The sequence below is a fragment of the Pieris rapae genome, chromosome 20 (assembly GCF_905147795.1).
Source record: "Pieris rapae chromosome 20, ilPieRapa1.1, whole genome shotgun sequence".
NCBI classification, from domain to species: Eukaryota; Metazoa; Arthropoda; class Insecta; order Lepidoptera; family Pieridae; genus Pieris; species Pieris rapae.
In genome coordinates, this window is record NC_059528.1 from 8,537,151 (window position 1) to 8,560,459 (window position 23,309).

At 33.2% G+C, this 23,309-nt stretch overlaps 1 protein-coding gene and 1 long non-coding RNA gene across 2 annotated transcripts in view; both read left to right on the plus strand.

The window, feature by feature from the left end:
* LOC110994106 (inactive dipeptidyl peptidase 10) overlaps positions 1-23,309 on the plus strand; it is a 229,690-nt gene that overhangs the window by 115,789 nt on the left and 90,592 nt on the right. The gene's annotated exons all lie outside the window — the stretch shown is intronic.
* LOC123690066 lies at positions 11,425-12,202 on the plus strand. The gene is made up of 3 exons (XR_006750888.1): positions 11,425-11,528; positions 11,661-11,787; positions 12,095-12,202. It is a non-coding gene; the product is annotated as an uncharacterized LOC123690066 (long non-coding RNA).

The following is a 23,309-nucleotide window of genomic DNA, read 5'->3' on the forward strand; positions in this document are numbered from 1 at the left end:
TTCTCAGACAATTTAGAAATATTAATGATTACGTAGGTATCTTGGTGTTGGGATATTTTAATAAACTATGAAACAATTATATGTACATGCAAATATTAATCAAGCAAAACGTATGTATTGTATTCTGATTCAAATAACTTTAAAAAATGTATACCACGTTCTGCATCCTCTTTTAAAATCACTTTGACCCATTGTACATGAGTCTTGAGAATTCCTTATAAACCTTATCGGTATGCCAAAAAGAATCATGTCGTAGTCGAAATCATTAAAAATGCCCATCTTTCACATTTAACCGGTTTACAAGATTGATGTGTTTTCTTAGGCACTAAATTACCCTTTGAATCAAAAATTAACACTAGTCAAAAAAGCATCTGACCATGTCGTGTCAAAACACCAATCCTGTTTATAGTGAACAGGAAAAAACAACTAATGTTAAAGAAAAAAATATTACTTTGTAGGTATTTCAGGGTATTAAATAGTTATATAATTATATAAATTTAAGATAAAAAAACAATATCTGTGCTATTCATTTATTAATGACACATTACAATTAGTCATTAAGATTATTTTATCTTTACTGAATAATCAAATTATTAGCCCCCATGCCTGTTCTTCCTTTTCCTCTTCCTGTCACCAGCTTCTGCTGGTTTAACATCATCTGCTTCATCTGCATCGCTTTCCGCATCAGCTTCTGCTACTTCCGTACTAAAATCATCGTCATCTTCATCTTCAGATTCTAATGGTTTCCCATCAATTACTTTTGTTTCTTCTGGCTTAGTATTTTTTAGCTCGTCGCCACCACCGGGCGGTGCAGCGAAAGACAACGCAATTACCGAAAAAAATGTGATACCTGTAATTAAAAAATTGTTTGAGTTTGGTCTTTTTCACGTTTTATCGAAAAAATAATTTAAAAAAATATTTTTAATTTTCACGTTTCGCCTATATTCAAAAAGGGATGACAGAAAGATCTTTATTCAATTCAGATTTCATGTCAAAAATTGGCTCGAGTTACATAATTTAAAAAAATAAATAAATAAATAGGTAAATAAATTTAGTGCAATATGTATACTCACACAAAAGAATCTTCATTTTGAATTTTTCCACAAGAGTTGTCACAACTTGAAGTGAAATGTAAATGAATCAAATAAATGTCGCCTTATATTTGTTTTTTTCAAGGACATAACAGAATAGTAATTAAAATTAGCATATATATATTAAACAAAATTACTAATATTTTTCTAGGTTTTAAATCATTTTTATTTCCGACACAAACAGTACAATAAAGACAATACAGTATTAACCAGATTTAAAAATAAAATAATAATTAAAACCTACTGAATAGAGAATTTAAAAGAAATTTGTTCGCTATTGCAATGTACCTATAACGCTGGCAGCATTTCTTCGTCGTACTTATGTGTTTATATATATATATATATACCATTAATAAAAAGATTAATATACATATTGTATCCTTTTTTAGTTTAGTTTTATATTAATAAACATACATACATATAGTATTATGGATATTTGCACTTCATGTTTATCTTATTTAATTTAATTAATATTTTTATCACAATGGTTCCCTAGAAGAGATCGCACGAAAGCGATAAGTCTGCAAGTTGCCTTCCTATTATTCAATGATAAAAGTATCCATAAGGATCTAAATGTGGATACAGTCTTAAATACGGCGAAACAGGTTGCCTTAGCTCACTTTAACAGGCTACATAGCCATGTGAATGCTGAGGCAATCCAACTTCTTGACATAGCAGGTATAAGACGCCAAAAGAGAACTAAACCTTATGAGTTAATAAACCGTAGTGAATATAAGTGCAAGTGCCGTATCTCAGACAAGTGAACATAGTGTCAAAATAGAAGACTAAGAGTGTTTATGAACATAACCTTAGATTTAAGCTATTCATTAGTGTTGTAGGAAATTATGTTAACACAAATATTACTTATTAGCCATAATTATTGTATAGGTTAGATTATAATGCATGTAAAGTCGCACTCTTTTTTTGTGAACTTTATTGTATGATTTTTTTTTTCATACAATAAAGTTCAAACCATTTTAGGTTGATTTTAACGTGTAACAAGAGTTTTAGATTTAAAACTTTTATTTAAAAAATTGTGTTGAAAATAGTGCAATACTCTGTGTGTGTGTTTTTGTAAATAAGGTCATGTTAGTTTGAATTCCCATTCTATTTTTTGCAAACCGAAGAAATAACCGTTAACCTTACAGTTCCATTTTAGGCATTAACTTCGTAATACCATATTGTTAACCGCTTTACAATATTTTATGTTATTCCATTTAAACAAGTACAATAGATCTATAGTTTAATTATTATAATTCACCATGAAAGATTCTAGAAACGAGTAAGCGATTAGACTTAATATCATTTTTTTCAGAAATAAATTGAAATCGTTTCTTAAGGTCACATTGAAAATTAATTATAAAATAATATGAGATTTAAAGTAAAGTAACTCAGTAACTCAGTATGAATTTTAAAAGGACATTCATGTTATTTCGTCATGCTGAAACAAAAGATAAGTTTAGGTTCTTAAAAAGTAATAAAGGAAGCGCCTACCCAGTGGAATGTATTATTTTTAAACACTAAAGAATGTTTAGAATTCGTCCATTAGTTTCTTAATTCATCACAATCTTTCCTCTTAAAATATTAATATTGATGATAAACGTTCACACATTTTAAAGAAGTTGCATTCACTTTGAAATTGACAGACCATCTAACAAAGATTCAGATGTTGAAGAATTAGTGACGTGTCGAATTTTATTTATTTTTATTTTTTTTTTATTTATTTATTTTCCATTAAATTTTCCTATCTTTACAGTTACAACTAATGCGATAGAAATCCACTATACTACCCACACCAACTAACCTACATACAAACATTAAAAAATTAAACTAAAATTCCTAAACCTTATAACTAACAATATAGCAAGCAACTCTTGTGAACTCAGCCAGCGTACAAACAAATAGGTCCACCTCAATGGAAATTTTGTTAATGATGTGTATTGCTCGCGTGAGTGGCGCTTTGCTAACCAAGTTGGAATGTGCGCGCGGTACATCCAAAAGCTTAGACGTAAGCCTCAGGTTTCTACTTGGTACCCGTAGACCCAGTCTCTCCATTATATCCGGATTATGCACCCGACCCGTAAGTATTTTAAATATATAAACGGTCACAGCTACCTCTCTTCTGAGGCGTAGCTGGTCATACCCCACCATACCCAGAACAAACAGGGTCGGGTACATAAGCGGATACAAGGGATACACTCCATACAGTCTCCTGTAGAGGTAGCGAGTGAATTTATTTTGTACTCGCTCTAACATGAGACTGTATTTAGCCTCATATGGGGCCCACACCATTGCGTTGCACTCCAAGTGACTTCTCACTAGCGCGTTGTATAAGATTTTGATCGCACCGATGTTTTCAAGGCCACAAGCTGTTCTTAATACGAACCCCAGATTTCTGTACGCCTTTTTGCATACCATCTCTACATGTCGCGCGAACCCAAGATTCGTATCAAAATAAACTCCCAAATCCTTGACCTCTGAGACTTGCGCCAAGGTTAGCCCACTAATGGTATAATTGTACCGAGTGATTAACCGTGCCCTTGAAAAAGATATCACTTTACATTTTGCCAAATTAAACTCCAATCTATTTCTCCTGCTCCAGTTAACCACTCGATCAATGTCTTCCTGCAGCCGAATGCAGTCATCTATACTCTCTATAGGCATGTACAGTTTGAGATCATCAGCGAAGAGCAAGCACTTTGCATTCTTGACAACTTTCGGTAGGTCATTCAGCATTAGCCTATTGTCTGCCCCAACGCCTCCTTCATTTTTACCAAAAGATTTTATCTTATCCATATTGTTTCTCGATATTTATGGACGCGAAACGACTACAGTACCTATCGAGATGTCTGATGTAATTTCTATAAATGATTACGATCATTATATCACTGTTTATTTGGGAATAAAAACAGAAATTCAAAAATCAAGCATACACCTTCCTCAAAGGCCGGTAACGCACCCACTATAAATATAATAATAATAATAATTTATTCATTGCAAGAATATGGTACAAAATGTCAAGGTGGTACAATTGTCAGTCGTTTGCATATAAATGGGTGTCTATTTATTGGGATCACCCAGTCTTTGAATAGCAAAGATTCTGGTTTGGGTCGAGTTCTACATAACTCTGCAACTTTTGGGAGCAGGGGATGGGCAGTTCCACCTAGGCTTTTAAAAAAAGGTTTAATATTCAGTTTATACTTTTAATTGAAAGCATATTTATCGAATCCAGGAGTGGAAATTGTGATATAAATTATTATTTTAAAGAGAAATTAAAGTTTTTAATTAGAATCATGTTTTACGATATTAAAAGGATATGAGGTAATGTTATTTTTTTTTAATTTAAAATATATACTGTGTTGATAATACTAACTAGAACGAATTAAAAAAATATTAATTATTCTGACTTGAATTTGAATTTGAATTATTTCGTTATCGAAATGAATACAACGAATCATATGTGTTATTCCTAGCTGTGGCACATGAAGTCACGGCGTACGACGTCACTTTCTGAGTTACCCATCAAGTACATTCAAGCTTAGGTACTGATGCACTGCCGAATTGCTGTCCTTGCCATGTAACAATTTTATTATGTACATCACAAGCGCGAATTCTCTGAGTACTCTTAGCTCGTTGTAGCCCACAGCACCAAGAATAAATAAGGTCGGACACATGAGTGGATCAAACCCTACACACCGTCACACACATCCCAAGATACATGTGCCTCAAAAAATATTTTGTACCCGCTCCAACATAACCTTACACTTAACGCCGCTACTTGTGAGAATATACTACGTTGTTTTGCTGACTCGACAGCCTTAGCCGGGGTAGACAATACAGCAATTAGTGTAAAATCACGAATATCCGGTCCCGAGATCCCCTTTGGAACAGGTGTTACCCTAGTGGTTGTCTATTGTGCTGGGAAAATATTATATATTATAATATATATTATACTAGCGGATCCGACAGACGTTGTCCTGTCTATACGTCTTTAATTTGAAAATTTCAAACTTTTTTTAATAAGCTAAAACATTCTGAACCATTTTGATGAAAATTATTATTCAAATGTTATGACAATATCTAACGATCCAGCACATGGTCTACAATAACACAATGATAACAAAACTTTTTTTTAATTTGATCGCAGCGCTAACTGTCGGGACAGACTAAAATTAAAATTTGAATATTATTTAAAATTTGACAGTGCGATGGTAGCGCCGTCTGTCGGATCCAATGTAAAACATTCCAAAATCAACAACTACTAATTAATTAAAAAAAACATTGTCCAGCGGACAAAATTGTGAATCTAAACCATTCTCGAATCTCCACGAACACACACAAAAAATTTCATCAAAATTGGTTCAGTCGTTTAGGAGGAGTTCAGTCACATACACACGCACACAAGTAATGTATATATTAAGATAATAGTGCTAAGTATATGGTGAAGAGGCGCTGCCAGAGGTCTTTCACAGTCCCTAAAAAGAAAAGGTGGTAGGCCATCAAGACCGGCCGAACGCTAAGGTTTGAGGCTACCAGTGCATAATATGCTGTGCGGGTATACGTCCCGCAAGTGACATCATCTAATACGCATGTATCTTGGTGTTGGGATATTTTAGTAAACTATGAAACAATTATTTATACATGCAAATATTTATCAAGCAAAACGTATGTATTGTATTTTTCAATAAGTATTCAAATAACTTAAAAAAATGTATACCACTTTCTGCATCCTCTTTTAAAATCACTTAGACCCATTGTACATGGGTCTTGAAAATCCCTTATAAACCTCATCGGTATGCCAATGTGCAAAAAAGAATCATGTCGTAGTCGAAATCATTAAAAATTAACCTTTGAACCTAAAATTAACACTAGTCAAAAAAGCATCTGACCATGTTGTGACAAAACCCCAATCATGTTTGTAGTGAACAGGAAATAGCAACTAATTTTATAGTCAAAATATTACTTGGTAGGTATTTCAGGGTATTAAATAGTTATATAATTATATAAAATTAAGATAAAAAACAATATCTGTGCTATTAATTTATTCATGACATTATAATCAGACATTTAAATTATTTAATCTTTACTGAATAAATCAAATTATTACAACCCATGCCTTTTATTCTTTTTTTACGAGTTTCTTCTGGTTTCGGAGCAACAGCTTCCGAACTAAAGTCATCTCCATCGTTTTCCGCATCAGCTTCTGCTACTTCCGTACTAAACTCATCGGCTTCTGTTTCTTCTGGCTTAGTACTTTTTAGCTCGTCGCCACCACGGGGATGGACTCCTGGTGGTGCAGCGAAAGCAATTGTATCTATTGCAATGTACCTATAACGCTGGCAGCATTTCTTCGTTTGTTGGCTGTTTAGCCAAGAATTTGGCTGGTTCTATTGAGCAGGTTTTAGTTAGTAACCTTGGAAGATATTCCACGACATAGTATTTCTAATTTAAATAGATACTAAGACAACAGAGAGTCTCTCTGGCCAAGAATTAGTAAGTAAGATTGGAAGTAAATGACAATACTATCAATCTGGTTCACCAAAATATACAAGGCATGAAAAGTAAATTACTAGAAATTGAATTATTTTTGAGCAGTAAAAATATTGATATATTGTGGTTAAAGACTTAATATGTTCATTTTTTGTAATCATCAGATTGTTGGTTCGATCTGCAGAGGAAATGCAATACGCGGTGGCTCATTAATATTGCTTCATAAAAAATAAAATTTAAAGAAATGAAGGACATAGTGAGCCTCTCTGTGAAACGCCTTATTAAAGTATCCTGTGTGGAGCTGGAGCAATTTATCATTGTTTATTTGTAATAGCCCCTCTTCAACTCAATATGATAGGTTAGAAATAATATCAGTGCAGGTTCTGTACAAGTTGCAAAAATCCAAGAAAAAGCTGATCATTAGTGGAGACTTTAATGTAAATTTGCTTTACCACTGTAGTTCAAGTAAACGTATGCTTAATCTGTTTTAATCATATAATTTAATAATAAAAAAATATGCGATTTTTGCATAGTAACCAATGGCCTAATAAATTATATATCACGTTTTTTGAATCAGTTATTGATGAATTCAAAAATGTGTTCACTCCAAAGACTATTTTAGTCTCGGCAACTCCGGAGCTACCTAAAAATTTTTTGAAAATTGTATGATAAAAAATAATTTTCATAGTATCATGTCACATTTTGGTGTTATTTTATGGGGTAATGCCGCTGACATTAATTCGATATTTGTAGTGCAAGAGCGGACTATAAGAGCGATCTGTGGGTTGTCCCCACGGGAGTCAGTCGGAAGGAAGTTTAACGAATTACATATTTTAACTTTGGCAAGTCAATATATTTCAAGGATCGTCATGCTGACTCAAATGTAATGTGTATTTAATTTTAATTTAATTTATTTAATTGTTTATTTCGGAAAACAAGGTTCCAATAATATTTAATGTTAGTAATTACAACTTAAATCTAAGTGTTAGTAGGTTTACATTATATTCATACCGGAATCATTCCGCATGAAATAGCGGAACAGTGATTGAGGTATTGGCAATCGACTCGGTCCGCGATCATGCGGAGGATGCCGTTACCGCTAGCTCTCACCCTGCGCACCAAGGATGCACATCTCTTGCGCATGGTGGCGTAGAAACAATTCACCCGCGCCTCAACAAACATCCCCGATGCGCTGCAGAATCGAGGCAGCCGCAACAAATTTAAGAAATTTTCTAATTCGTTCACAAACATAAATATTTTAAGTCAACGGCAATGAACCACAATCGACGTAAATATGGGGAAAAATTTAATCTGGAAATGTTTAGGAAAACCTGTACGGCAAACTAAACTTCGGTAAAAAATATCGGTAAATAAAGGTTCATAACACTTTAACTTGCAGTTAATTTTTAATTTAAATGTATATCGTTATGTTAATTTAGGTGATGATGCCATATTATAGTTTGGAAATGGCGAACCAAGGTCTTTGATAAACAAAATTCTAGATTATATATACCCAACTAGCTGAAAAATATTTCTACATAGTTAAAGATAGAATTTTGTATTTTGACTCGCATTCTGATCATGAAACCTAGTGGCAAATAATAGAAAACTTTAAGAGAAATAATATGTTACATTAGATGCACAATTTATTTATAACACCTTAATACTTTTTATAAATATGGAATGATGCGCACGATTGGATTTTTTCAACTTTTTTAACAATATTAAACAATAATTAAATTAATATCTATTTAATAAAATCCCAGAGGCTTTTTTATCTCTGCCTTTTATTAAATTAAAGAAATGTATTAAAGAAAGCTGTGTAAAAAGGCTTACTATAAAGTCAGTGATTATCTAGTTGAAAAAAGGGCCTGGGACTAGTTCTGGGCAGGCTACTTCTAATTAATTTGCTATATTTGTTTTAAATATTATAGAATTGTTTGATGATTTGCTTTTTTTTAAAAAGAGTACCGAGAGTTTTTTACGCCGGCTTTTTCTCTCGGCCAACACCCTCTGTCTTCTTTGCCGATGAGTAGGGATGCCAACAGGTTCGAATTTAATGACGTGGAATAAGTGATACCATGATGATCTTATTTTCCAAAATAAACGCATTTTATTTTTATTTTCTTTATTTAATATTGATAAACTCCACAATTGTCTATAAAACCCAAATATAACTACCAAATACTCAGTATTTACAAATTATAAACAAATTTGAAAAGTTTTGTAGCATTTTCTCGCTGTTTTACGATACTTATTCATTTATCGAGGAAAACACCAGCTCTCTCTCACCAGTACTGTTTTCCAGGATAAAAATAAATCAATTATTATATTGATTATAATATTCGAATCATATTATATTTAAATTTATAACATTTTAAGGAATAATACGATGTCGATCTTAATCCAAGTATATTACGCTATCGGTGAGCAATATAGTTAATATAATATATTATTCTGGATAAACGAAACAAGCGTTCCCTCTGGACACCAGTTCCGATAACAATATAATATGAGATACACGTTTTCTGCTACCTAGTTTCATGTTCAGCAAAATTAAATTAATTTATGTGCGCCAAATATCACTTGGATCACTTATAGCATGACGATTTCCAGATCGTCGGAGTCACGCCCCGAGAGTTGGCCGGACGCAGGCACTCCCTTCATCTGCAATTAACTATATCATGGGAGTTACACCCCGAGAGCATAGTCAAACGTAGGCACTCTCTTCGACTGTTTAATTGTATAGCAATTATCATTCTATTATGCCGAGCATATTCTATTGTTACACGTAAGTGGTGAATATAGAGTAAGACAAAAATCTTCTTTTATTTTAAGCGATTCAAGCAATGACCCAGGAACCGTACATGTACTTTAATTATGTATTCAGAATTGCTGCTTAGCTGCACTGCGGAAGTAATATTATAAAATTCAGTCCCAAAACATCACAACTGTACAGCCCTAGCGCCAAGAACTTCAAATGGGAATTAGGAACTCCAGCTTTGCATTGGAATAGTACATATATACATATATATATACAGTAGTAATAGTATAGTTGAAAATAATAACACGATAAATTCTTTGGTCTTTCACGACATCAGTATAGCTTCTTTGATTTCGGAAAGCGATAACCCACTGCTAACTCCCAACAGGTTAAAAATTTAAAAACATGTATTATTCATTTTTAAAGTATGTATTTTAGTTTTAAATATGGTTTTTAAAGATACCAGTGTTCAGGAATGTTGCGAATTCGTCTAATGGCTTTTATTCGATCACAGATTTAGGATCTCTGGTTTTAGTCCGATTTCCTATTTATATAGATATTATAGTTTATAATATATATATATTTAACATGAAGGAACAAACAAAGCCATTATTAGTAAAAGATATCTGAGTTTTTATTTATTTTATAGTCACATTAAATATATCGATTTGCTGGTAATTTTTGTTGTAATCTTTATGTAAGTTACGATACATAACCGAGTTTCGTAAATAGTTGGTCTTAGATCGAGGATTTGTAATAATTAGATTTGCCTTGTATTGTGTGATGAAAGGGTCTTTAATAGCAAAACCGAATTTCTAAAAAAAACATTTATATCCCATTACTTTTTACAGCATACTTTTTAGCAGGACTACTCCATGCCTTCGGAAAGGGCCAGGTCGTCTGATTACATGATATTCCAGTTTTGTCCAGAAAAACTGTAATGACTAGAGATCACCATCAAGGCCGAATCGTCATGATGCTATTTTAAATACAGTACTTTTATTTCTGATGATGGACGGTATGCGATATTTTTTATAACCCGTAATAAAAGAATTTGTTAGCAAATAATATGTATGTGGGGCCGTACATTATACTTTTTTTATTATACCTATACTCGGTACAAAACAATTTTCAATAAAATAATTAGTTTTGATAACGAGCAAATTAACAATTAAAATGTGAAATTACTTTTAGATGAACAAATACCTAACGACGAAGGTCATTCGATGGAGTTGGATCTCCTTATCTCACTGAGGCACGCGTCACCCTGACGATACAATATTTCGAGAATACTTGCGAATCCTTTTCATCTTTTACTAAAGAAATTTCTTTCATAATTTTAATAAAAACCTAGTAAAATGTCAGCTTTCACAACTCCAATTTTAGCAATATTATATATTAGATTTGACTTAACGGTTCCTCTACTTTCAGTATCGCAGTTTATCCTTTAACTTTCATATATACATACATACATCTCAAATACATGCACAGTTCAGTTAAAGAATGCAAAATTCTTGTGTCTGAGAATGCATTGTTACATTTAAAAGAAAGCGTATTTTGAAACTGCTGTATTGTTGTTAAAAATAACATCTTAAGAAAGCAAACCTATGCATTTCGCATTGTTTTAGCAAGACGTTAAACAGCTGCGGGAATAAGATGACCATAATATTTTTTTTTATAATTCTCCTTTTTTTAATCCAAATAAATAAGAACGCGTCAATTTTTGAGCTAGAATGAACAGTTTGTTTTCATTGGAGTTGTTTTCTTCTATTTCACAAAAACTATATAATATATATTTTATTTATTTTAAGTAACAGGAGGCAAGCGGGCAGGATCACGGTCATATGACGTTGACTTTATATAGTACCTCAAGTGGCGTATTTTTAAGCTAGATTATTAATTTTTGACCTATAATTAACAGTTCATTTTCTATGGAGCTGTTTTCTTCAGATGTCAAAACACTAACCACCACCAAAACTTCAGTTTTTATTGCAATCTCCGTGTACAGGGGTTTATAAAAGTTTTTGTCTTGCTTTTTGCAATACTATTTGAAATAATTAACTCTATGTAGACTTTAATTTTGTAATAATAGTTTGAAGGATAATGTGGACGTATAAATACGAGCATCTTGAACTATTTTAACTCCTTTTCATCACTTCATTTTAAAATGAAGATATCGTTTGGTACGTAACTAATATACATCATACAACAAAAGCTAAACTAACATTTGCATACGTTGATTTACTAGCAATATTTTTTCGTTTATTATTACTCGTAATGTTTATATTTTTTTTGTTTATATTTTTATGTTGCAGTATTTTGCATAGTATTGCTACTGGTGTGGCCGAAAGTGACGAGTGGAACATGTAGGGAATTCTGTATGAAGTTTAACAAGGAATTGATATGTGGTAAAAAGGGAAATACCTATTACAATTATTGCGAGTAAGTGCTTAAAGGCCAATACTTTTTTGTTAGTTTAGTTCATGAGAGCAATGCTTTTGCTCCTCATAAAATAGTTTGTACGTTTATAAATAGTCGAGAAACTGCTAGTAAATTTTAGGAGGTAGTATAAACATAACAAATAGTATATGATTTTAATTTAGCTTTTCTGAGTCCATATTACATTCTGATCCTATATTGTGTTAAAAAGCATGTTTTATTTTTTTTAAACATAGCATTAACATCGCACTTCTCTATTAAAATAGTCAAAAGATACAGTACTATTATAGTATTACACAATTAATTTCAGAATGAGAGAATGTTACAATGGCGAGTTTCGTTATAAAGGACAATGCAACGGATAAATTATATCGACTTTGAGAGCAGGTTAAAACTGCGTTTTAATTAAATATTTTCCACAATAAACAATGTTTTATTTAAAAAAGCCTTCTGTGCCTGACGCACCCTTTGGTCTAAGGCAAGCCTCCCTCATGATGTTTTCCTTCACCGTTCAAGCGAATGTTAAATGCGCACATAGATAGCCGGGGCTCGAACTTACGAACACCCACGTTCCCACGCTGAAGCCACTAGGTCAACTGCTCTAAGTATTTTAATACTTTAGCAAAAAATAACTCATTTTAAATAAGTAATGAGTTTTAACGTTGTCTTTCAATTCACATAATATTATTTTAACTTCTTATATAACATTTAAAGTTACTTTGTATCGATATAAGCTGTTAAAACATGTTTTGAGGCTATTTAGAGTACTTTTGTTAAATATAAGGTAACGGAAAACGACCGCATTCCGTATTTCTATTATATTCGAACTAAAAGTCTTCTATACGTACCTACGGCTCGCTTATCTGCTAGTTTTAATGGTCCAGTGAATAGGCTAACTCGCTCTTACAACTTTATAACAAACATTGATGAAAATATTGATTATTGATGTGTATTACAACAGTCTACCAACATTCCGTAACTTTGTTTTGCAGGCTCTTAAATCTTAATGTGGGTTAAGTTTTGAATTTTTATTTGTTTATTACTGTTACTTTTATCTTTTATTTATATTATTAGTTATTATTAGTAATTTGTTTTTTGTTTATTTTGTGGCCGTTTCTTTAGTTTTTCTTTTGATATAGCTTAAGTTCTAATGTAATTGATGTGTATGTGTGTTAAATATGTCATATTTTCTTGTATTTTTTAGGCATACACATTGTTTTAGAATGTATATATAAATAAATAAATGCATTTCTTTCACACAGCTGGTATATATAACGAGTATATACGGGTATCTTCTTTGTAAAATTAAAACAATAGTTTTACTTTTTTATTACACACGCGACCTCGGTATCTATGAATACAAATGAAGAAAGTAATCTTTTTCTTTTGTTTAATATTCCTTCGTGTTCTTGTATTTGGCGATTTGAGGTAACATTAAAAAATATAGTTATGAACCTATAAATATGTAGAGAAACCACATACTCGTATGCAATCCCGATTGAATACGCTAATTTCAACGAATGTTACAGATGGAAATTTTGTGGTCTCAATCGATTTATATGAAATTTCTTACCTGTTTAATATATCGAACCTCTGTTTTGATAGGGCCTTATTAACTTAATATAAGAAATGTAAACGTAATTACATAAACCGTATTGGATTTTATTGTTATTTAAAATCTTAAAACTACACTAATTTTGCAAGTGTACAGTGGATACATGACATATTATATGCTTCATCAAGAAGAAGAAAGGTTAAATGATGAGGGTGATATCTGAAAAAACTTTTATTATTCTCCTATTATCACTTCGGAAGTGAAATCTGAAGAGCGTGATGTATGACCGTTCATCAATCTTGACGATAGATTAATTCGCGTTAGTTGTGCTAAGCGGCGTACTAGTTAAATATGATTGATTGATTGTTGGATAAAAGTATGATGAAGGTGTAATAAAACAATAATTATACTTTTAACTACATTCTTAAAAGGCCGGCAACGCACTAGCCCTCTGGCATTGAGAGTGTCCATATCACTTAACATCAGGTGAGCCTCCTGTCCGTTTGCACCCTATTCTATAAAAAAATTAGTTTACTAGAACTTTGCTTATTGCTTCATCGAAATATTGATAATATTCCAAAAAAAAATATTGATACCCTGAAATAAATTGCCATCAAATGTTTATCTCGTCTAATGGTATATTGATCATTGAAAATAATTACGGTTAGAATAACTTTATTTCTCATAGGAATAAAAAAATAATTATTAAATTTAAATAAAATTTCGTACAAAATAGAATATAAGCAGTTTATCTCATAACTCCATAGCATAGCAAATGTAGACGGCTTATTAGGTCTAACATATAAACCCCGTGAACACGCAAATCTCAAAACATATTTAATACCTTTTCTTCTCTTTATTTTACAAAATAATATAGTATATCACAATATGTATCCTATCTAAAAGAATTTATCATTACAATGTGATATTGATTTCGTCTTCAAACGACATTACTTTTATAAAGCAGCAATAACTGCACAAAAAAAAAGCACGCTCGAGTTAAATTCGCCAGTCTTGACTCCGCATAAGATGAAGTGTCTCATGTTGGATCGCATTCAAAATAAATTTACACCAACGGCTTTATTGTAGGTACCATATGATGTATGTATACCATATGGTATATATTTTCCTATGTATACTTTAATGAACCCAACGTTGTTTGTGTTAGGAATTGTTGAATAACAAGCTCAAAACCCGACGGGAGCTACAGCTTGTCTACTACATTGTGTTTCGGGGAATTATTAGTAATTCTAGTGTTCACGAACGAGTTTATTATATCAAACGCCGGATAGGGGCAGAAGGCATTTGTGGTACCACACCCCCTTAACAAAATCGTTGCGAGTGCTTGATACAGTGCCACGAAACTACCGATATTTCCATATGTTCCCAAAACCAATTCACAATAACGACTTTGATACGGTAATTATAAGTAGATAAAAAACGTGTGGCACTTGGGGACTGTCGCGGTAAAGCTATTGCATAGCATTTTTATCAACTTATGCAAATATAATTATTTATTTTTTATTTATTCAGTATTCTTTCCTTTGATATTAATTCAATCTACCACTCTACCAGACTCCAAATAACACGCCTATATAGTCTGTCACCCTCTAACGCGTACCGGCTGCACCGGCCACGCTTACGCTGCGTCAGCGATCTCGTCAGACAGACGTAAATACACGGAATGCCTTCTGTCCCGCTCTAACGCGTATTGGCTACACCTATATTACGTAATCGTGTGTTAGGTTACGTTCGTTACGGAATTTCTTGATTCGGTCGCCACTCTCAGAGCCGGCGTTAATATCTACGCAATAACTTAAAAAATGAAATGACAAAAGCAAATGTATAATAATTAACAAAGAATTGGCATGAACGCCCAACCTTAGTAAAATATAACTGTTAGGATTATAGTTTCAAAATTAAGTATGAAATGACAATTTGAAATATTGTTCTTCGTAGAAACGCATTAAATAAATTGCAGCATACTTGTTTTCGGGTGTAAACACATTTTTGTTCTAGAAAATCTGGCTACAATATGGCATCATAAATTACACTGCACGTTTTATGTGGAGTTCGTTCAGAATTTTGCTGCACAAAGTCTAAAGCTGATTTTGCCTCACTCGACATAACCTTGTTTTTTACAAATTCTTGTAAACGTGTTTAAACAACAAATTATAAGTTTATTTTAGCAATTTCATACAATGGATGACAGCGCAGTTCGGTTACTTCTGTCATACATAACATATTATATTGATTTACTAGTGGATCCGAACAGACTTCGTTCTGTCAAAAACATTTGGAATTTGGCAGTTTTTTGTTTCTACCTATTTTACAGTCGCAAAAAATTCTCCTGAACCCTGATGATAGGGCGGTGTATAAGGATCAGCTAATTAACATCGCTTTTTCTTTCCCTTTATAAAAAATTCTCAATAACATTGGCCATGAATATATGCTATATTTACAGTCAGTATTAAACCCACATTGAGTGTTACGAATGGGGTGACACGTGCGAATAACTTTTGGGAATGCAATTCACTGTTTTACCCGTTTAATCGTTTAACGCCGCTAGTAAATGCTACTTGTGGTAACTCAACGCAAGCTAGAATTTATTGGTTCTATATGGAGCTTACAGTAATTTTATGTATATGTTTCAGAACACAATTTAAACAGCATTTAATATTATTTTGTTAAATTTTATATAATCTAAATAATCCAAACTAGTAGGTAGTACTACCAGATGTCTCAGCAATTATTGAACGAATGTTTTAGTATCAAAAAGTCAACCAATAAGAAACATTGCTCCATGCCGAGTCAAAGCACATTTGATTCGAAACACGATACCCTGGAGAGCTTTCACGACAACGTTATGAGATAAATGTAAATTGTATTACTCTTTCAATATTATAATGATAATTTTATACAATTTTATGCCGAGTTAACAAATTCTGTATTCGTCATGCTGTAACAAAATGAATATTATTTTACCACCCCAAATGACTTTTTTTGACTTCATTCCCTTTAACCCCAGTCAGTCCCGAATCCTGGTCTCCATTGCGTTCGGTCTTTAGCCTAGTATTTGACCTTGCTCCAAGTCTTAACGGCACTTTGCCTTATCTGCAACTGTACAACGCCAGGTTTTCATGGGATCCAATCAAGCGCCTGCTTGGAAATATGATTGGGATCCCTCCAAAATGTATGGCGTATCCATTTTCATTAGCGTCTCTTGATTTACTAGCTAATAGAATTACTTGGTAGCACTCCACAAAATTGCTCATTAGAGATATTCTCCAACCAGTAGATAGAACAGAATACGTCAACCGCTGCCTTCACCGTATTCCGTATCCCAAAATATCAAACGAAAAAAAAACTGTAAGATACGTGTTATTTAACCAAGTCAAAGTAGCTTGATGGATATTCGTAACCTGGCTAAGCATCAGATAAAATATTTATAAAATTGTAATAACATTATGAAATGTTTCTTCATTTTTGGGATTTCGAGCGGTAAAATAACAAAAGAATATGAATAATAAAATGATATTATTTATGGAAAAAGTGTCACTTATGATGGGACGTGACAGAGTGGCGACATATGAATGGAAAAATGTAAATTATGACCTCAGCCTCACATACAGCTCGATAAAACTAACCGCAAGATATAACAAACGGTATTGCGGAGGATTTTTGCAGTTTACTTTCTTTATAATTTTTTGCCATGTTAGAAGTAAAAAATTAGGTTATAATTAGGCGACGATAATTTTGTGTGATAACGTCATAAGAATATATCGATGAAAAATAACATGATTTTATGAATTGAATTTTAATATTATCACTAAATTATAATTATTTGTAAAACTCGGTTATGTATCGCATACCTACAGATTACAACATAAATTACCAGCAAATCGATATGTTTAATGTGACTAAAAAATTCTTAAAAAATATTTTAAAAAATTCAGGTAACTTTTACCAATAATGGCTTTGTTTGTTGTTTCATGTTGAATATATGTTTTGATTTACCGATCTCGAATCTTACTACTGTGCTTTGTAAAACTGTGCTTTATGTTTCTGTTTATATGTGTATTCCGTTTTGGCTTTTGTGTGTAATGTAATTGTTTGGTTTTTGTTTAATGTATTAGCTGTAGGAATACTTAAATAAATAAAATAAAATAAAAATAAAAATTAAACCAAAAGACAAAATTCAGTAAAAAGAATAAAATAACATTCGACAGCGCAGAATAGGTATTAATTAGTATCCAATGTACAAAGAAAATTGAATGTATTATCGATACTTAATTTATTCTGAAAGTTAATTAAATACTTATTTTTATGGTAATTTTTTCTAAGTCAGCGCGAAGGCCATAATAGTCAAACATGTTTTAATGATTTTGACGATTTAAACTTCAAAAACATATTTTGTAATAAAACTAATATAAACACATAATACAATATAACTAAATGGAAATTATTTCACACATCGATCGTCCAGGTCAGTTCACGGACCGTGGATCGTATACATAATAATCTATCGCTTCGGATTTCTCCATCGTTTTAAAATGTAACAAGTGATACATATTTATTATTAAAAATGCACGGATTATTAAGTACAAACAATATTTAAAAAGTTTGATATTGGGAAGAACCGTAAGACAAAGAAAGATGACAAATTTGCTTAATTCCTGCAGTCGATTGATCCACGAATAATTCTTTCAAAAAAGGTTATGCTTAAATATAATTGCGTACACTCATAAAGTGCATTAAGCTTTGGCACATCGCCAAATAGTCAAACGAGCAAATAGCCAACTAACCAAATATCTAGCAACTGCGTAACTTTCTAAAGTCTTCTTTAAATAAAGCATTAGCTTAGTAAGAGCTGTTAGAGTATATATTTCGCATTGGGACTAAAATAATATTCCATATGCTTATGGCATAAACCACTTCTTATATAATTTGTGGAGCATTTTATACAGAAGATTGTAGTCAGATAGACACAAATAGAAGCGTCCATTACAGATCCACCGTTGTATAATTATATTGCTAATAAAAGTATAGTTTATACATGAATGTACAGTATAAATGAGGAACCTAAACATAAGAATGCAAAATGAAAAATATTGCACCACGCTATATTATAAAAATTGCTACGCCATGGCTGTAAGAATATTTAATCACCTTCCTAGAAGTTATAGATCACTGCCATGTAATGTTTTCAAGGGGAAGGTGATTAGGTTTTTAAAGGCAAGGTGCTCGCGGGGAACATCACTTCAGATGTTATTAAATACAAGAAAAAGAAGCCTAACGATTAAATCGTTGTATTTTTTAGATAAGAATTATTACAAATATTGGTGTTAAACTAACTTTGCGCTGTCAGTTTTCTAAATGTATGATTTAATAACTAGTCTTGTTATTCATAATTATTGTTATAATACTGTACTAGCTATAAAATTTGGTTTATTGCAAATATTATTTCTGTGTGTGATTACCTCCTTCCAATTTGATCACATGTCAAAGAGTTATATATGTGTTTAAGTTAAGTTATTAAAGTATTTAATTAACTTGCTTATACGAATACGAAGTACGAATACGAAGTGTAAGACGCTGACCACGACTGTTGTATAAAAATTGTAGCGTAATTACGATAATAAACGTGTAATTCAGTTAAAAAAAAGTCAAAATTCAGTAATTCACAAATAATGCAATATCGTAAAAAAATGCAATAATTTTTAAAAATTGACTTGTCGTGAATTATTATAATTAACATTGATTTGATAACGTAACCATATATTTCAATAGTTTATGATGTAGTGATAAAATATGACAAGGATTGACTATATTATGACTCTAATATCTATGTAAAATTCAATTTAAGACTCTAACATACGCCGATGACTTTGAGGATTTGACCTCTACTACAAACAATAATTTACTAACGCCATCTAGTCTAACAAAATAGTGAATAGTCTAACAAAACTACGTGAATACGAAACCAATTTATTATTAGCTAAATATAAAAATTTATAAATAAATATTGGTCTAGAAAAAATGGTGGCTTTGAAAAATGATTTTTTTACATGTTTAATTCGTTCTGAGGTTAAAACTTTTTAATGTCAGTATTGCTAAAATACCGAAACCGAGTCATCATCATCAGCTGACGATGGACTCTGATGGTTGGTACTGGATCTCGAGGATGGTAAGCAGTAGACATACCGTCATTGAGCTCGTTGTAATCAGCTCAGCGAAACGATACTTGAAATGTGACTATATGAACCTGATGATGGACTCCGAAGGTGAGTAGTGGATCTCGAGGATGGTAAGCAGCAGACATACCGTCATTGAGCTCGTTGTAATCAGCTCAGCGAGACGATACAAGAAATGTGACTATATGAACCTGATGATGGACTCCGAAGGTGAGTAGTGGATCTCGAGGATGGTAAGCAGCAGACATACCGTCATTGAGCTCGTTGTAATCAGCTCAGCGAGACGATACAAGAAATGTGACTATATGAACCTGATGATGGACTCCGAAGGTGGGTACTGGGTCTCGAGGATGGTAAGCAGTAGACATACCGTCATTGAGCTCCTTGTAATCAGCTCAGCGAGACGATACTAGAAATGTGACTATATGAACCTGATAATGGACTCCGAAGGTGGGTACTGGATCTTGAGGATGGTTAGCAGTAGACATACCGTCATTGAGCTCGTTGTAATCAGCTCAGCGAGACGATACTAGAAATGTGTTATATGAACCTGATAATGGACTCCGAAGGTGGGTACTGGATCTCGAGGATGGTAAGCAGTAGACATACCGTCATTGAGCTCGTTGTAATCAGCTCAGCGAAACGATACTAGAAATGTGAGTATATGAACCTGATGATGGACTCCGAAGGTGGGTACTCGGTCTCGAGGATGGTAAGCAGTAGACATACCGTCATTGAGCTCGTTGTAATCAGCTCAGCGAGACGATACAAGAAATGTGACTATATGAACCTGATGATGGACTCCGAAGGTGGGTACTGGGTCTCGAGGATGGTAAGCAGTAGACATACCGTCATTGAGCTCCTTGTAATCAGCTCAGCGAGACGATACTAGAAATGTGACTATATGAACCTGATAATGGACTCCGAAGGTGGGTACTGGATCTCGAGGATGGTAAGCAGTAGACATACCATCATTGAGCTCGTTGTAATCAGCTTAGCGAGACGATACTAGAAATGTGTTATATGAACCTGATAATGGACTCCGAAGGTGGGTACTGGATCTCGAGGATGGTAAGCAGTAGACATACCATCATTGAGCTCGTTGTAATCAGCTCAGCGAGACGATACTAGAAATGTGACTATATGAACTTATTAATATTTAATATTAAATAAATATTAGATAATATTTACTATAATACCACTATATTTCTTTATATATATATATAGAGTTTATTGAAAAAATAATCAATTTCAACGATTCGTCTTCCAGTTGAAATTTTAAATATTTTTCTTGGTTCTGAAACCTACGAGTGCAGCATGTTATATCTAAGCCCGAAAATGAAATCAGAGTCAATCAGACCCAGTACCCACCTTCGGAGTCCACCATCAGGTTCATATAACACATTTCTAGTATCGTCTCGCTGAGCTGATTACAACGAGCTCAATGACGGCATGTCTACTGCTTACCATCCTCGAGATCCGGTCCCCACCTTCGGAGACCATCATCAGGTTCATATAGTCGCATTTCTAGTATCGTTTCGCTAAGCTGATTACAACGAGCTCAATGACCGTATGTCTACTGCTTACCATCCTCGAGATCCAGTACCCACCTTCGGAGTTCATCATCAGGTTCATATAGTCACATTTCTAGTATCGTCTTTCTGAGCTGATTACAACGAGCGCAATGACGGCATGTCTACTGCTTACCATCCTCGAGATCCGGTCCCCACCTTCGGAGACCATTATCAGGTTCATATAGTCAAATTTCTTGTATCGTCTTGCTGAGCTGATTACAACGAGCTCAATGACGGTATGTCTACTGTTTACCATCCTCGAGACTCAGTATCCACCTTCGGAGTCCATCATCAGGTTCATATAGTCACATTTCTAGTATCGTTTCGCTAAGCTGATTACAACGAGCTCAATGATGGTATGTCTAATGCTTATCATCCTCGAGACTCTGTACCCACCTTCGGAGTCCATCATCAGGTTCATATAGTCACATTTCTAGTATCGTCTCGCTGAGCTGATTACAACGAGCTCAATGACGGTATGTTTACTGCTTGCCATCCTCGAGACCCAGTACCCACCTTCGGAGTCCATCATCAGGTTCATTTAGTCACATTTCTAGTATCGTCTCGCTGAGCTGATTACAACGAGCTCAATGACGGTATGTCTACTGCTTACCATCCTCGAGATCCAGTACCCACTTTCAGATTCCATCAGGTATCAGGTTCAGCAACTTATTTTACTTGGTTGTACAAGTTGCACTTGAAACTTGACAACTCTAAATTTGAGTTTTGTTTGGGTAGGTACTTATATACATATACTTATAACATACAATAATTTCCGAAGTTCATGTCCTCGCCTCACTTGATATTTCTTTTTATATTTTGGCATTTCTAAAAAAATCCGCGGGTAAAAACTAAAATACGCAAATATTTAATTATTATTGGCTTCGACACACAAGCGTAGTCCTCCCGTCGCAAAGCGTTGAGGTGGACTGAAGACAAGCCGCATGCAGGGCTCGCGGGTGTGAAATTGCGGAGGGAAGCCCATTGCGCTTGAGTTTATTTACCTTTTATTACTTTCCATGCCCAGGAAACGAATTAATACAATTTTTTTTTTATCAAAATAATAATATATGCTATATCTAATAATACGTGTAAGATTAAAATAAATCGCATAAACCGTTTTGGAGCGAATTTGTAATTTATGTCTAATCTACGGTTCGATGGTAAATTTTTTTTTGGGAAATTGGTATTGCTTTTATCTTTTTAGATTTTATCAATCGATACAGTAGGCTTCAACCCACAATATATATTTTTTTCAAATGCATATGAGCGACAGTTCTTTCAACAATTTAATTTAAACTAGGGCTAGTTGACAGATTTGAGCACTGTTCAAGCCTTAAGACAAATTTGCACGCCATTGTATGTGTATAAGAATATGCGAACATTAGATTGTATCAACAAAACATTATTGTATCATATTCTTGCAAATAAATATATTATTATTATTATAAAAATAAGATTTTTTTAAACCTAAAGATAACAGTCAAATATGTAAAAACTAGCGACCCGGCCCGGCTACGCACGGGTGCAATGCTGATACTAAATACACTACAGAAAAACTGTGAACGTTGTATATAAAAATGTGGGTTATCCATAAGAGATAGACATATACCATCACGGACTTTTCTGTAGACCTTTTCAATGTGTACAATACTTAGTGCATTATTTTGATAAAACTCGTAGGGTTCAGCCTGCGTTTGCTATGTAAGCGGAAAAAATGTAATTATTTACGACATCACATTAGAAACCTCAAAAATAACAGTACTTTTCCACTATTTAATGGATGTTATTATACATATAAACCTTCCTCTTGAATCACTCTATCTATTAAAAAAAACCGTATCAAAATCCGTTGCGTAGTTTCAAAGATTTAAGCTTACAAAGGGACATAGGGACAGAGAAAGCGACTTTGTTTTATACTATGTAGCGATATCTGCGTTTACTGCACAAGACGGTCTTCGACAATTCAACAAATTTCAAATCTACCAATAGCGTGTATTTTTTCTCGATCTCCCTTTCTCACTCTTTTATTTTCTTTCTCACGGCCCAAGAGTTTCTACTCTAAAGGAAATTAAATCGAAGTTGGAGGAAGACTCATATTATTTATGGGCCGTTTATTATTTTCCAGCTTTTTTGCTTGCCCGAGGAAATAATGAGAATAGTTTCTTAATATGATAGATTTAAATAAATAGGTTTCCTTGT